The sequence below is a fragment of the Bubalus kerabau genome, chromosome 1 (assembly GCF_029407905.1).
Source record: "Bubalus kerabau isolate K-KA32 ecotype Philippines breed swamp buffalo chromosome 1, PCC_UOA_SB_1v2, whole genome shotgun sequence".
Taxonomy (NCBI): domain Eukaryota; kingdom Metazoa; phylum Chordata; class Mammalia; order Artiodactyla; family Bovidae; genus Bubalus; species Bubalus kerabau.
Genome location: NC_073624.1, coordinates 258,118,864 through 258,135,064, shown reverse-complemented (window position 1 = coordinate 258,135,064; position 16,201 = coordinate 258,118,864). Strand labels below are relative to the sequence as shown.

Below are 16,201 nucleotides of genomic sequence, written 5' to 3'. Positions count from 1 at the left end.
ACTTAGGCGATTGTAAGGTAAACTCAGTTCTTACAATGAAAGGAAAATGCTTTGAGTTTTCTGGGGTTTCCTTTCAGCTTGTTTGCTTCTTTGCCTATGAGAATATTTACTATCGGTTTTCAGGGCAAACTATAAGAAATATTTATGTTCAGAAAAGAAATCCATCTATAGGAATTCAGATTTAATTTAAAAAACAGGTAAACAATCCTATAAACAAAATCAATGGTCTCCCTAGGTACTTTTTGAAAATAAATAAAAACAAACTTGCTCTGGTTGTCTCATGTGTTGTTTGAACACTAAAGAGCAAGGCACTGGGATTTTTAAGAGCAGCTGTATTATTTTAGACTTTACAAATCATATACAATAACTCATGATTTAGAAAAGAACTGTTGTGCTATCTAGCTAGTATTTTCTAAGAGTAGCAGTTGAAACAAACAATCAGCTCGCTTCATGCATGGAAGAGAATTCTTCAAACTCTTTCCCTTAAACAAATCTTCAATCAGATAAATGACAACTTTGTTTAAAAGAGAATTATTTGGTACTTCTCCAATTCTTATTGATGAATCTCTCATTCTCAATTTTAAAATTTGTTGTGTCAACTAAATGTCTAAAGATGAACTAATATACTTTTTATAGTACATATATTACCTAGATCAATTCAACCAAATACCAGTATTTCACTCTATCAACACAGCATGTTGGTAACTGTTTACAGAAAAATGTTTCTGTATATATTGTTTCCAGCTTGAGAAGATTAATAAGGTTGCACAAATGTAAGCCTAACTTAGAAGTATCATGTGATAAGCAACATTTCCAGGCACTTTTTGATTGTACCAAGGGTGATTTTTGAAAGATGTGTGATAAGTTTCTTGTGGTCATTTGGTAAAAATAATAATTTCAAAAGACTCGAGTAAGAGGTGGGATTATTAATAGCAAAAACTTCATTTTGAAAGCACACTCTTACTGATTTTTATTCTATTTAAAAATAAAAGCAAAACCAACATTAGCTCCTTGTCTACTTCTTCATTCCTGTTGAATAAATAGAGAAATTTCTACATGGTATAATTTGAGAAGCACTGAGCAACTTCAACTGGCCTTGCCTTAATCCTGGTGACTAAGACTTCAAGACGTAACTTTAAAGGCACTGGCAACCACCATTTAAAGGCAGAAGTTATCTAGCAGGGGGAATAAGTAAAGTCATTATCACTTAAGATTCGTTCTGAAAGATAAATTGTGGCCTTCTAATGAGCCCCTAGCAAAACAGGAGCCATAGCAGTTGGATTTAAAGAGGACAGGAAAAGGAAAAAGTCATCTACTAAAACACCCCAGCCATAATAACTATCCAGTGAATAACTGCTGAGCTGAATCAACCTGAACAGAGAGCAACAAGAGCTTACCTCTGGGACCCTGTCAAAGGGTAACTCTTTGTAGCTGAATTTCAAGGGAAAGGTGGAGGGCCAGGAGAAGGAAAAGAAACAGAAGCTGCAGAATGAGGTAAGGAGAGCATCATATCCATGTCTGGACATTTGATGTAAAGTAGGAGTGAGGAAATAGGAGATGTTGTACAAATACTACCCAGAGATATGCCTCTCGTTCCATAAGTATAAAATTCAAACTTTTTATGGAGCTGATAATTCATCTTAGAAACCCATGAAGGTTGAACTGACATCTAGAATTCTTTACAGAAATTTTTCATACATCTAGGTAGCCTGTAAGTGTAATTTTCTTATCATTTAAATAAAACAGAATTTAAAAACTTACCTTTTGTATTGTGAACCCATGGGATAATTCAGCTATGATTAAGAAAAAAACAGAGCTATGGGTTAGCAACTTGAACAATCACCACGACGTATAAGATTAAGCCAATTTTGTAGTTTTCAGATTGGTCAGAGCTTGAATTAGGCTGTAATCACAGAATATATTTTCAGTTTCACTACTGGGTCATTTTATCCAAGATAACATAGTTTCCAAAGTTCAACTTTATACTTAGAATCATCAACTTTTATTTTTCTTCAACAGAGTATCAATAATTTCTGTCAGTGAATTGGCCAAGTCAGGGGCTTTCTTATTTTTTGCCTCTCAATAATTTTGCAACCCAGCTCTGTTTCTAAGAATTCTGCTTTTACTTCATGCTGGAGAAAAGAAATTTGTTTGCATAAGGCAACAAGATTTAGGGATTGGTAACATGGGAAATAGATGGGGAAACAGTGGAAACAGTGTCAGACTTTATTTTTTGGGGCTCCAAAATCACTGCAGATGGTGACTGCAGCCATGAAATTAAAAGACACTTACTCCTTGGAAGGAAAGTTATGACCAACCTAGACAGCATATTCAAAAGCAGAGACATTACTTTGCCAACAAAGGTCCGTCTAGTCAAGGCTATGGTTTTTCCAGTGGTCATGTATGGATGTGAGATTTGGACTGTGAAGAAAGCTGAGCACTGAAGAATTGATGCTTTTGAACTGTGGTGTTGGAGAAGACTCTTGAGAGTCCCTTGGACTGCAAGGAGATCCAACCAGTCCATCCTAAAGGAGATCAGTCCTGGTTGTTCATCGGAAGGAGTGATGCTGAAGCTGAAACTCCAATACTTTGGCCACCTCATGCGAAGAGTTGACTCATTGGAAAAGACTCTGATGCTGGGAGGGATTGGGGGCAGGAGGAGAAGGGGACGACAGAGGATGAGATGGCTGGATGGTATCACTGACTCGATGGACGTGAGTCTGAGTGAACTCCGGGAGTTGGTGATGGACAGGGAGGCCTAGATTGCTGCAGTTCATGGGGTCACAAAGAGTCAGACACAACTGAGCGACTGAACTGAACTGAACATGGGAAACTGAGATATTGTTTCAATATTTCCACCAGTAGTTTTCCAAGGGTAGGATCATGTAACTATATTTAATCAGAAGAACTTATCACAGAAGCTTAGGATACAAATGTCAAGATATTGCGTATAATGCAGTGTTGCCTGTTGGTATCCAGGATCTTCAGAATCCAAAGGGAAGACCCCCCAAAAATCCTTCCCAGAAAAGTCAAGAACTCCTGGATATTTCAAAATGCTTACTCCTTAGTTGAATAACTGATCATATCTCCTTGATTCAAGATACCCATTTTTGACAACTATGGTTTCCAAAATCAGGAAGCAACTTGTAAGTAAAGTACACATTTAATTCATCCATCCATTACTTGCTCAGTTGTGTCTGATTCTTTGCGACCCTGTGGACTATAGCCCACCAGACTCCTTGTACATGGGATTTTCCAGGCAAGAATACAGGAGTGGGTTGCCATTTCCTTCTCCAGGGGATCTTCCTGACCCAAGAGTGGAACCCTTGTCTCCTGCAAGTCTCCTACATTGCAGGCAAATTCTTTACCAATTGAGCCATTAGGGAAGCTCCTTTTAATATGGTGGGGTTTTTTTGGGGGGGGGAACCTTTTTTAATCAGCGTGAATCTTAAATTATTAGTGATTACTTAGACTCCAGAATGGAGAAGGCAATGGCACCCCACTCCAGTACTCTTGCCTGGAAAATCCCATGGATGGAGGAGCCTGGTAGGCTACAGTCCATGGGGTCACTAAGAGTCAGGCACAACCGAGCGACTTCACTTTCGCTTTTCACTTTCCTGCATTGGAGAAGGAAATGACAACCCACTCCAGTGTTCTTGCCTGGAGAATCCCAGGGACGGGGGAGCCTGGTGGGCTGCCGTCTATGGGGTCGCACAGAGTCGGACACGACTGAAGTGACTTAGCAGCAGCAGACTCCAGAAAATAGGCATTCTAACAGACAAACATGAGACCAAGAATAAGAAGAGCAAACCTTATGAGAAGATCAAGATTTGCCCTGATATGTAAAACCTTAGAAAATGAAGAAAAATTAGAAAAGGAAAAGTTCTGTACTGTGGTAGAGATCTTTGTTATTAGACACTAGAACTATGTTTAAAAGCATGTGGAATGTGCCTCCAGACTAAATTTAGTATCCTTGTGGGGGAGAGAATTTACTTGTTATTTATAAAAGCACTGAGTGTGTGTGTGTGTATGAGTGTGTGTGTGTGTGTGTGTGTGTGGTTTCCAAGTAATTCAAAGCACACTAGAGACCTTAATATCATATCTACAATATGACAATTACTGTTTTCATGAAAGATAAAATGGTTACATGTGGTTAAGAGTGGTGATAGCAGAAGAATTTTTTTTTTCATTGATAGCTGTAGTTTGACCTGTTTTGACATATTAAGGGGAGACTTCAAATCTGAAATTTTTTTCTTAATTCATAAGTCAATTCAGTAATTCTAACTGAGGCTGTAATTGAGCATTTTGGCAATGCAAAGAGACTTAGAGATTATCTAGAACATCTGGCTCATTTTTCAAGCAAGAAAAATGAGGTCCAAAGAAGAGAGTCATTTGCTTCATCTGGTGTTGCCTAATTACTTAGTGACAAAACCACAGGTCGAACCCAGTACTTCTTTTTCCCAATGTAATGCTTTTTGTCTATGGAGAAGAGACTAGTTCTGTCCACACATATGCCAGAAATACTGTGGTTCTGGGTACCTTTGCCAGAACCTACAAATTGAGCCCAGGTCTCAGAGGAGTTTTGAGAAAGCACAGCTCAATACTATCACAATATTTCAAGTGGTTCTCTGTATGCCTCTAGCCACTGCGCAGAGATTAATGTCTGTCTACACGATTTTTGTAGTGGACCTGGGAACGCTTTCCTTCAAACACAGCATTTTAAGTGGTCAAGGAAGTCTTTAATAAGTCAGAATCATATATCATTGTGAGAATCGGAAGAGCCTTCTGCCATACGTTGCATTTCATTCCCTCGGTTTACAGAAGAGGACGATAATGTCTGGGAAAGGAACATGTCTTACGGGTGTAGGGTCAGGACTGGAACACAATTTTTCTAACTCCTTGGTCACTGCTTTTCATGACAGCACATAGCTTCACCATGACTTATGCCCAGGAAATGGAAAGGCGCAAAGGTGAAATAACCAAAGACAGCTTTCTAGGAGAGACGTCTCAAACGACGCGGTGAAATGGGTGATCCTTGTCCTCAGGCCTGGCGAATTCTCTAGCCCCGTCCCTCTCGTCAGGGTCCTCCCTCATGGGCTCTCCCCCTCTCTCACTACCAAAATACACTTTTTAAGGAAAGGTTTCTCCAGCTGTCTTATTTATTCTTAGCCACATATGCGGTAGGCACTGGTATTAACCTTGCCGTTTAAAGATGGTGGAAGTCGAAGGTGTCTGAGGAGTGAGTCACTTCTCCGTGGCTCCACAGTTTGTAAGTGGCAAGCAAAGATTCAAGCCCAGAACTGTCAGGATTCTCTTAAACATTTGCTAATTCAGCACGGTATCTAGAACACAGTATGTGCACAAGAAATGTGAGCTACGGTAAAAATAAAGGGAGAAGGAAGGAAGGGAGGGAAGAAGGGAGAGCAGAGAGGAGGTAGGGAAGGAAGATGGATGTGGGAGGTGGGAGGAGGGGAGGCAGGGAGGAGAGAAGGAGGAAGGAAGGAAGAAGAATTCTATTAAGACCAAGTTGTGATGAATAACATTTGAACTTGCTATCTTTCCGTTTGCATGTGAACAGGAAAAAAAAAAATCTTAAACTGAAGAAATAAATTAAAATTTCAGACATCTTCCAGCAGGGTGAGAAATTTGGCAGAAGATAAAGGTGCCCTAAAATTCCATGTTGGCCTTTTCAGAGCTTAGCAGTTACAAACTCATGATAAAACAGTTCTGTGATTATTTCAGAGAGGACTTCTCAGGATGCAGCAAAATTATCAACCCTGTTTCTGCCCAAAGACCACAGACAAAATGTTCCATGAAGCCCAAGGGTGGTTCCTTCCCTCGGTTTCCAAAGGGAGAGCTCAGGGAGCCTCAAATGCCAGAGGTGGACGCTGAGAAAAGTGGGTTCAAAATGTCCTGGTTTGTGGCAACACAGTGGAAAGTAGGGAGGGCGAACCTAGAGCCAGAATCCAGGTTTTAAAGAAAGTGTCAGCCCTTCAGTCGTGCCCGACTCTTTGGGACCCCAAGGACAGTAGCCCACCAGGCTCCTCTGTCCATAGAATTCTCCAGGCAAGGATACTGGAGTGGGTTTGGGTTGCCATTTCCTTCTCCAGGGGATCTTCCCAACCCAGGAATCGAACCCAGGTCTCCTGCATTGCAAGCAGATTCTTTACTGTCTGAGCCAGCAGGGAAGCCCAGGGAAGGTTTTATTGAACTCATCTGCAATATCTTTGGGTTAATTCCTTAGATTTTGCTAAGGCTTTTAGGTTCAAAGAAGTGTTTCCAGGTAGGCCTAGCCATGGAGTCAAGCCCTGCTTCTGGAGATTTCAAGTTCCCCCCTGTTCGTGGTTCTGTCTGTATGAGGAGGCCGAGGAGGGGAAGGAGAGGCAGAACCAAAATGCAGAAGCTAACAGGAGGCTATTGATGCTTTTGAACTATGGTGTTGAAGAAAACTCTTGAGAGTCCCTTGGACTGCAAGGAGATCCAACCAGTCCATGCTAAAGGAAATCAGTCCTGAATATTCATTGGGAGGACTGATGTTGAAGCTGAAACTCCAATACTTTGGCCACCTGATGCGAAGAGCTGACTCATTTGAAAAGACCCTGATGCTGGGAAAGATTGAAGGCAGAAGGAGAAGGGAACGACAGAGGATGAGATGGTTGGATGGCACCATTGACTCAATGGACATGAGTTTGAGTAAATTCCAGAAGTTGGTGATGGACAGGGAGGCCTGGCATGCTACAGTCCATGGGATCGCAAAGAGTCAGACACGGCTGAGTGACTGAACTAAACAGAACTGAACAGGGAAGGGAAAAGGAGGAAGACTGGGACCTTCTTCAAGTCAACTTAAGTGAGCCACTCAAGGATCCCAAAGTCTGAAGGTCCTCTGGATCACTCTAATGTCATTTTCTTCGTCATTTTCTTCATCTTCTTTCCTTAGATTACCTATGGCCTACCATCTGAGAATCAAAAAGCTAGGTCAAAGGCTCAGCACAGTATAAGTGCTGGTCAAATGGTCTGGGACAAATCAGTATTATACCTCAAAATCATACATATATTGATGACAATTAATAGCTGTGTGATCCACCTCACTTGATGTGTGTTTTTAAAAAAAGCCTTTTATATTTAAAACATTCTGCAGCTGTGACTATTATCATTGCTTTATAATATGAATGTTCCTTTGTAGCTGTTTGGCCTTGTTCTTTTTCCCCTAAATTGGGATACTTGGAGGCCACTCTTTACAAATAGGTGGAATGGCTTATCACAATGATGGCATACCCTAATGCCTCCTTATATTTAACATGAGTTGCAAAGACCATTGCTATAGAAATAGAATCATATTTCTACCTACTTCAGGTAGATCTCACCAAAGGTAGCACATACCTACATGTAAATTCATAAACCTCAGGAAAGGACATAAGCCATATATGTTTTAATAAAATATTCCCTAGGAAAACAGTTTGAAAGTGAAGAATATATAAGCAATTTCTACCTTATATTAATAACTACACAATATGTAAAATAGAGGAAGGATTAAGGAAAAGACAACTTCTAGATAACAAATGAATATATTTCACATATTAATCTCATATGTTCATTCATATATATCTTATACCATCTTTACATGTATATATTGAATCTAAAGGTAATAAATGTAACACAGATTGCAAGGTATAAGCCAGAGTTCATTTTTTAATTGTTGTCCAATTTTTTAGAAAATAGAATACAAAGAGACAAAATTTCTTTAATATTTCAGAAAGCACACCATGGCTCTAATGAGTAGATTGAGAAGTTAAAATTTGGAGATCTTACTGTACATATTTTAATTTTAAACTTTTTCTATAAAAGTCAATGAGTGTATGCCTGCCAGTGAAGTTTAAAAAGAGAGAGAAAAGTTGAAGAAGTAAATGCTGTAAATGAAGTGAAGTGAAAGTGTTAGTCACTCAATTGTGTCCGACTCTTTGTGACCCCATGGACTGTAGCCTGCCAGGCTCCTCTGTCCATGGAATTCTCCAGGTAAGAATACTGGAGTGGGTTGCCATTCCCTTCTCCAGGGGATCTTCCCGACCCAGGGATCAAACATGGGTCTCCTGCATTGCAGGCAGATTCTTTACCATCTGAGCCCCCAAATGCTGTAAACATTTAAATAAATACAACATATTTGTACATACACAACTTGCTGGTAGGTATATTCCATTTCTGCCTGATAATTTTCTGTCTCCTCTCTGTGTCTTCCACCTGAACACAATACACTTTCTACAGAAAAACAAATGATACCCCTTTCTCACTAGGTTCTCTGCAGGGAATAAAACTAATGGACAACTGCATAAGGCACCATGGGTGAGAAGTTATACCTGGTTGATAGTAGCCTGGAGCCTGACAGGACCAAGGGTTACCTAACACAGTGAGGCTAGAGGAAAGAAAAGAGTAAAGTTGAGGCAACAGGACTGATTTGAAAAGGCAGACAAAATGATAATGGAGTCCATGTGCAGAAGATGAAACATAAGGTTGGAGACTGGAAGAATGAGGACTGGAAGGCTTGGTGAAAATGGGTTCAAGACAACACAAAAGAGTCACAGCCCTGCCTCTGTGCAGGTCCTGATGTGAGGGAGGACCTGATGACTTAGGAAACTAGATAGTTACTGACATGTATTTCTCAACTCACATACTATGGAGTCTATGATGACACTCTCTACTGTGCAGACATGCCAATGGATCAGACATATGTGGTCAACTTCAATAATTTTCTTGCTACTGCTAATTTGTTCCCAAACTGAATTTTTAGAAAACTTTGCAATGTATTTATTGGGAGAAACATTGGGATTTCTAGAATCCTAAAATGAGAATGCATATAACCTTCATTTTAAGAAAAAATATATTTCAAAGAAAATCTTCAAAGGGTTATAATAAATATCCCTCTTAAAATCTCTAGTAATTATTAATAATTTTAACAATGGCTTTCATATCTTTCTCAGTTGGGTATTTTGTTTAGCTCAAAAAAAGAAATAACTATGATATTTCTTTTCTAATAATGTCAGGAAGTTTCTATTATTGGCCAAAATGAAAATATTTCACGGTAGCCTAATTTCCTTCTTCATTATATAGCATAAAGATCAGGTGACATAAGAGTAATTATTTTCCTGATGACTTCAATCTTCCTATTTCATAAAGGAACACTACCTCTCAATATTCCCAAGCCAGTTTGCTTTTGGATTTTGCATATTCAGGCAACTAACTGTTGGCTGTTTTACTGGTTTGAATAACCCAACAAGGTACAAGAGAATCTAACTTCTATGTTAGAACCTACATCTGCTTATGCTAGAATGAAAACCCATCTGAGAATCAATGAAGCACATGGAGAGGGTCTAATTAAACCCCTATGCCATTTCCTTTAAAACTGTCAAATTGAAATTGTAATCGTGTATTCATTCACCCCCAGTGGTGTAGTGGTAATTTTAGAAGTGGGAATATTTAAGCAATAAGAGCCAACAGGGTGTGTTTTGCTAGGATATCAACAAGCCTGGATAGTTCCTAGGTAAGCAGCCAATAGGCTAAAAACAAAACCTTTCCTATACGGTGAGTGAATCAGGAGACCCACTCCAAGTTTACAACCACATTAATGACAAAAACTTAATTCTGTATCAGGAATGAGAACTTATAAAGTATGTATGTATTAAATAATAGTATAAAATCACACAAAACTACTGAAATGAAACAAAGCATTGGCATATTAAAATCAAAATGATAATATGTTCAACAAATTAAAAATCAAACTTCCGAGATTTCTGGCTTTTGAATTCCAAATACTTGTTCTCTTTCTTCGTTGTCCTTTTTCTTCTTTGTCTGATTTTGTGGCTGCATTAATCCTCCAACAAAAATCTAATTGAATAAGTATGAGATGGATATATGCTCTGCAGTTTGTTGTTGGGGTATCTTTTGACCTCATTTTAGGGAACAGCAATACTTTAAGGATGAGCCTCTTAAGAGCATGGCTATGCTCTTCACATATACTAAAACACATGGTATACTAAAACACATGGTGGCTCAGACGTAAAAAAGAATCTGTCTGCAACACAGGAGACCTGGGTTTGATCCCTAGGTCGGGAAGATCCCCTGGAGAAAGGAATGGCTACCCATTCTGGTATTCTTGCCTGGAGAATTCCATGGACAGAGGAGCCTGGCAGGCAAGAGTCCACAGGCTTGCAAAGAGCTGGACACAACTAAGAGACTAATACTTAACACTTTGGGCTTCCCAGGTGGTGCTGGTGCTAAAGAACCTGCCTCCCAATGCAGAGGATGCAGGGGATATAAGAGACACAGCTTTGATCCCTGGGTCAGGAAGACCCCCTGGAGTAGGAAAAAGCAACCTGCCCCAGTATTTTTGCCTGGAAAATTCCACAGACAGAGGAGCTTGGTGGGCTACAGTCCATGGGGTCACAAAGAGTCAGACATAACAGCATACACACACCCCTACATCATCGGCTAAGACCCAAGTTACCCAGGATGGTTTTTGTACTGTGTTTAAATAACAAATAGGGAAGAAAGGCAACCACATTACACAGGTAATTCACTGGCTTCATATAGATTCAGCCTGAGTTAAGAGACCACCAGGGTATATCCAGACCTCATCATTAGTATCTACACATTCTTGCTTCTAGGCTGTGGTGTGGTTTACTCAATATAGAGAATGATCAAAAAAAAGTTATGCAGGTTAAATTGTTAAACTGCTTTCCTTGATATACTTGTTGACCAGAGAATTTGGTAGCTGGTGGTGGTTTAGTCACTAACTCGTGTCCAACTCTTGCGACCCCATGGACTGCAGCCCTCCAGGCTCCTCTATCCAAGAGATTTCCCAGGCAAGAATCCTGGACTGGGTTGCCATTTCCTTCTCCAGGGAGAGGCCAGTAAAACAGGCTAGTGTGATGGTGTTCAAACAATCTGCATATTAAAAAGTCCTCCTTTCACTCACTTTCTCTCATTTGATACCCTCCCCTCCTTCTCCAAGCCCAACCCCAAACATGAACACATCTGCAGGGATGGGTGTCTGGCTGCTCTGCAGATGAAACCAGGCAGCAAAGATCATCAAGGAGGAGCAAGAATGGATAAAAAGGAAAATAGAGAATTTGGTTCACTCTGTCCTCCCCACTCTTTATGCCAGCCCTTGCACCACACAAAGGCCCCTTCGAAAGCCTTCCTCAGTCAAGCTGGGCTATCCTCCAGTGTCACTGTGTACCAGTATAGGGACTTCAGAGGAAAATTAAAGGGGGGTTTCCATTGTTTGTCTAGGATATCCTTAAGGAAAGAATTAAAGTAAGCAGTATTGGTGGTTAAAAAAATTTATATAAAGTAAAATAGACTTCTGTACAAAGAACTATGGAAAACTGAGTAGAACTAGAGGTCACATGAAAGAGAGAAACAACTGGACAATGGCTAGGCATGCTTCCCACCTTTCTTGCCACTTAGATTAAGCCTGTTTAACTTCTGGTGTCTGGGAATGGGGGAGGGTTTGGAACACTTGAGAGAAAGGACATCTACTGCTTTGACCAAATAAATTCACCTTTTCTGATCTGATTCTCCTAGAATATGAAAATCACTCACAACCACCAGTATGAAGAATCACAACGCCAACTCACACAAGACGTTCTCTACCCTACACAGGCAACTATACAGAGAGTAAGAATTTATAGACAAGTTAAAGGAGGATAGAATTCAGAAATAATGAACAGGAATTAAAAACCATCAGAATGCCAAGGGAGTCCATAAATTACATCTCTCTGCAATGTCAGATCCCCAACATCAATCAGTGACAGGGAGAACATACACAAGGTTAACATGAAATTCCAACACTGAACTAACTCTTGTAAAAAGCATCATAAACTTTTCAAGCACAAGCCAACTTTTGAATTCTAAGGGATTGCTCTTTGGGCTCTTATGTTACCTGAGCCACTTTTGTCCATTCTTATAAAGAAGACATTGCCTTCAAAGAGCATATATTCCCACTTTCCAGCATTAGTGATAAATTTCTAAAACCTCTGCAGGGAGGGAAAAAAAGCAATAAATAACTTGTTTTCAATTCTCATCTGACAACAAGTTTGAGGACTCAAGTTAACTGAATATTGTCCAGTAGACCATTTCAGAGACATCAAACACATGATCCTAAATTATCAGTATATTTTATATAATTTATTTCCACAAAAAAGTGATAAGTTTTGCTGAAATAAAAGCATTATCCCTCAACTTGTATTTTCCTTTTTTTGGCAAAGAACCATATAAATGGATTTCAAAAAATACCTTTCACTTATCACAGGATATACTTTTTCATTTTTGCTAGGTTTTCATTTTTACATATAATATAAAATATCATAAATGTCTACAGTGAAAGGACTGTATCTCCACTTAAATAAATGTGCTGATTACTAGCATTTTATATTAAAAGGAAATAATTTTATAGCATCAGATGATTCACTCTTTCGTATATATCCAAAACAAAAACGAACCATTAATAAGTACTATTAGCACCTTAAAACATAAGTCAATCTGCTACAATGTAAGCAAGTTAATAATGAAAAATAATTAGTTATCAAGCTGGTATTTGGCCAGAAAAGAGACATGTAGAAGACACGCGCTCTAGGCATTTTAGACTAGATAACACCTGACTTGCCTTGAGAGAGAAAAAGAGCAAAACTTGTTAAAATCTCTGCTGTTTTAATTAGAGATGTTACATCATGAAATACTTACTAGTTGATTTTTTTTCCTGCTGCTAGAAAAACACCTGCTTCTCACCCATTACTTGATCTTTCCAGTGCCCAAAGAGTGGAGAGCAAATGTTCATTACCAAAAGGCTTTCTGAGCAGTATGTCTCAACTAAACTTGATACACAGAACACAGGCTTGATAGAGGAATAATGATCCCAATAACCCTAGCAATAATTTTTCTTTGGAAGCCAAATGTTTATAAGTTTTCTTATTTCATGTGGGTTTTGTCACACCTGTGTAGCTTTGCCAGAAGGCATGCTGGGAGTTCAATGGATGGCTAACATGAGAAGTTACATAAGGTGAAATTATGTTGAGCCAAGCCTGGGAACACTCATTAAGCTGTAGATCCAGCTCTCAAGGAGTTCAAACCAGTCAATCCTAAGGGAAATCAACCCTGAATACTTATTGGAAGGACTGATGCTGAAGCTGAAGCTCCAATACTTTGGCCACCTGATGCAAAGAGCTGACTCATTGGAAAAGACCCTGATGCTGGGCAAGATTGAAGGCAGAGGGAGAAGAGGATGACAGAAGATGAGATGGTTGGATGGCATCACCAGTTCAATGGACATGAACTTGGGCAAACTCTGGGAGTTGGAGAGGGACAGGGAGGCCTGGCGTGCTGCAGTCCGTGGGGTCACAAACAGTTGGACACAACTTGGTGACTCAACAACTACAACCAGCCCTCAAGGAATCAAAATGTTATACTTAGGAGAGCACCACAGTCTGAGATGTATTCCTGCCTCGTGTTTATACACAGGAAGCCATGCATGGGAAGCATGCAATAGCTTATGCTCAACAGGATGGACTGGAAAAGAAATGGTAAGAGTTATACGAGAGGTAAGCTTATAGCCGAGTGGCCTGGGGTTTGTGGCAGGACCCCCTCACAGCAAACTGAACTGAGTGACACCTGAGAAAGTAAGCACAGTCATGGAAACAGCACAACTGGGTCAGGAGATGTGGTTGCAGCTTGGTAGGTAGCACATGGGACTGACTCAAGACAGTAAGACCTATGCCAAGCTCCCCTGCGGGCAGAGAGCCAGTTCATATTTCTCTTTTAGTCTTAATTCTCTCTGCTCAAACCCGATGGAAATGAGCCTACAAGGTAAAGGGTTTTGATATCTAAATTTAAATGAGGCTAGAGAAGTTGTATATCTACCTCCACATGGTCATTCATAATTTTTTTTCCAACAAATGCTAAATTCTACATTCACATAGGACTGACACATATATACATGTGCTAACACACTTCTGTAAATATACTATGAATGATTTTCTTATACTGGACCTTTCAAAGGTCCAGATTTATTGCTGACTGCCAAGCCTTCTTGATTTAGGATAAAAACTAATAAATTTTACTTAAGAGTAGAAAAGCCACATTAAGTTTATGACCTTTCACATCTGAGCATATTGTTTAAAATGTTCTAAAAATGATGTACTTGACTGAGAGATGTGTTTCCGGCTTATATGCCAGAACAGATTATGAAAATGAGTGGGAAAACAGAGCTGTGGAATAACCAGTGGAAATATATACACTTGCAATTCTGGGTTTCCTAATTTTAAGCTCTTGGTATCTTGATTTATCAAAAGCAAACTTTGAGCTTCTGCAGTTGAAATATTTCTTAAATTCTAACATAGAAGCATTTACGTATACTCCCCATTGATCCATTTACTTAGAAAACCAATTGAAAAACAATGATGCTGGATTTCAAATGTCTGGAGGAAATACTGCATGCATGACATCTGTTTTCCCTGGGGATTTGACACACATTTGCTTTAATGTACTGGTGTGTTCTTCAATACCTTAGAAGCTATATGCTAAAAACAAGTGTGTCTTTCAGTTTTCAAGGAAAAGAAAAAAAAAATTCATAAATCCCAAAACCCTTGTCTCTGAAGAAGAATAATTTAAGTGTTAAGCTTTCACAAAATAAAAAATGCAAATGATCATGTTTCTATATGGCCCAGCTTTTTAAAGATTATGTGTAAATCTTCTATAGACTTATATATAGGTCTTCTTCACTACTGAAAAATTATCCAGAGTCAGAAAGAACGGGCCTTTGAAAATCAACAGCTAAAAGAAATAAGATCTTCATTTCAGTTTGAGATGTTTGAAGTATTAATCTTCTGGAAAATTACTTGGCCTCCAGAAGCAGTCAATTGCTAAACATTTTTGGTGGATACCCTGGAGTTTTGCCACAAACTGACATATGAAGTTTCAGGCGGAACACAGAAATCCAGCACTGTACACTATACCAGCTGGCTTGGGACGTCTACATCTATGAAGAAATCCCCTTAATTAAAAACATATAAAATATCCAAATTACTTCCATGATTCTCACTCAGTATACGTTCAACCAACTTGCAAATTAAGAAACACCCCTGCTCGGCTCACCTGAATTTCAAAAGCTTTTGTAAAGATCCTTCATAGTGAAGGAACACAGTTCAGTATGAAAGCATGAAGAATAAAGTACACTGCAAGTTGAAGTTCACACATTACATGGGTAGATGAGATAAAATCTTTTTTCTTCCACTTTATTTGTCCTTTGCCTAAAACAACCACATTAAATGATCAGATGTTACTCTGCAGCATGGGAACTTGATGGAGCTCTGAAATCAACAGTCTCAAATCATTTCCTAAGTCCAGACAATGATAATAAACATCTCTCGAAGGGTCTAAACCAGACCCATTAGTGAACATAAGCTGCTTCACCTCAGCTAAAAGGAAAACTGTCTCCTCCTGAAATTAAAGGGCAATTGATATCAACATTTGCTTTCTCCTGGCACCATCTTTAGAATCTTGGATTCAGACCTCTGACTCATGTATCCTGGTGCACTTAAATAAAACTGAAAAGACTTTAAAATCCCCCACTCAGTGAGCTGAAGTGTATAAGTGAGTAGACATAATAAATTGCATCCATATACTTAATTTAATTCAATTCACAACTTAAATTGGAGAATTAGACTTAAGTTTACATTTATTGTAAGTGTCTTTTCCTATTAAAAACGCAGACACCAAGAGAATCAGGATGAGTTAGGTACAGAGGTTAGAAGGCTTATACTAAAAAAACTAATAAAAAGTGACTTAAATGTCACCATCTCTCTGCCAAAGTGTGTGAGTGATATTTTCGGTTTGACATGAAAATGCTATCCTTGTTTGTTGGTGTTGAATTCTAAACATAAGTTCTACAGTTTTCAGAAAGAGAGGATATGTATGTACTAAAAAGCTGAAATACTGACATCTTGGAAACCAAAATCTTCTGTTTATCCAAAGGTTAGGGACAGTGTACTCAACCACATACAAAGGCAGAGTACCTACAGAAGCTTTCCAACAGGAATCTTTAGGGTAGAACAGTAACTCAATGCCCACCTTAGCTAGGCATTCAGCAGGCATAGCTGGCTAAGTCTAGCTGACTAAGGCAAGTTACTATTAGCAAAGATTTCCGCTGAAGATG

At 39.1% G+C, this 16,201-nt stretch overlaps 1 long non-coding RNA gene across 3 annotated transcripts in view; it reads right to left on the bottom strand.

The window, feature by feature from the left end:
- Positions 1 to 16,201, bottom strand: part of LOC129639084 (uncharacterized) — a 436,428-nt gene that overhangs the window by 320,916 nt on the left and 99,311 nt on the right. For 2 of the 3 annotated variants that reach the window (XR_008708230.1, XR_008708232.1), the window contains one exon: positions 1,762 to 1,793. The exons of the other annotated variant lie outside the window; for it this stretch is intronic. This is a non-coding gene — a long non-coding RNA (uncharacterized LOC129639084). The remainder of the gene's footprint in view (positions 1 to 1,761; positions 1,794 to 16,201) is intronic. 3 annotated transcript variants of the gene reach the window in all.